Genomic DNA, 1,020 nt, shown 5'->3' on the forward strand with positions numbered 1-1,020 from the left:
GAGCGGCGCCTCTCGCGAGGGAGCGGCTGCTGAGGGGAGGGCGGGGAACGGAGCGGAGCGGAGCGGAGGGCGCGGGCGAGGGAGGGGAGCGGGGCCGGCCCCGCGCAGGGCGGGGGTTGTGCGTGTCGCAGCGGCGCGGTGATCCCGTGCGCTGCTGGGGCTGACACCGGGGCTGGCAGCACAGCGGCGGGACGCGAGTGTGGAGGGCGCTGGGCGTGCCCCGTGCGCAGGAGGAGCGGCTTTGTTCGGTGGAGCACCGCGCCGAGCCCTGCTGCTCCTGCTCCTGCTGCTGCTGCTGCTGTTCTTGCTGCCCCGGAGCTCCGGCCGTTCGTGCGGGAGATGAGCTTCGCAAGATTGTACAGGGCTGCGTGTGACACTGTGCAGTGACAGCGGGAGCAATTCAGTGGCTTGTAATATGACTGTGATTTATGGGCAGTTACGTGATTCAAGATGGACATGTGCCTGTTTCACAGTAAGGAATGGAGCCTTTAAATGCCCCTTTGTCTAATGACAGTGGAAAGGTCAGCATCCGCGCACTAAACCGGATGTGAGCGTGGAGAGAGTCCATGCCTGACACTGCATTTTTGAGTGAATCAGAGCCGGAACGGCCGAGAAACAGCCTCAGGGCGGGGCTCCGTGATCAGCCTGATCCCATCCCGCTGTTGCCGATGGATGCGGGCAGGTGTGGGCATCAGCGCTCCCGTGGGCCTGTACTCACACAGAGGAGGGCACCAGCCCTCCTGCAAATCAATCCTGCGACAAATTCGGAGTGTCCATCCTAGCTGGCTCCCTAGCCAAATCCATAGTTAGTTACACAAGCACTAGTGTGACAGGAACACGGCTCGCCACAGCAGCACTGTGTATTTAGGTGGAATTAAGCCCATCAGGAAACTACACCWTGAGAAATTGTGTTTGTATAGCCTCAAGATAAGTGCAGATAAAGCTTTCTGAACTCTGTACTTCTTAGAAGTGTGCTTTGGAATTCAGAAATGGAATTTGTCTCTTGGAAATTGTTCTTAG

The sequence above is a fragment of the Malurus melanocephalus genome, unplaced genomic scaffold, assembly GCF_030028575.1.
Source record: "Malurus melanocephalus ecotype Western Australia unplaced genomic scaffold, MMel_1.1 scaffold_0, whole genome shotgun sequence".
Lineage (NCBI taxonomy): Eukaryota > Metazoa > Chordata > Aves > Passeriformes > Maluridae > Malurus > Malurus melanocephalus.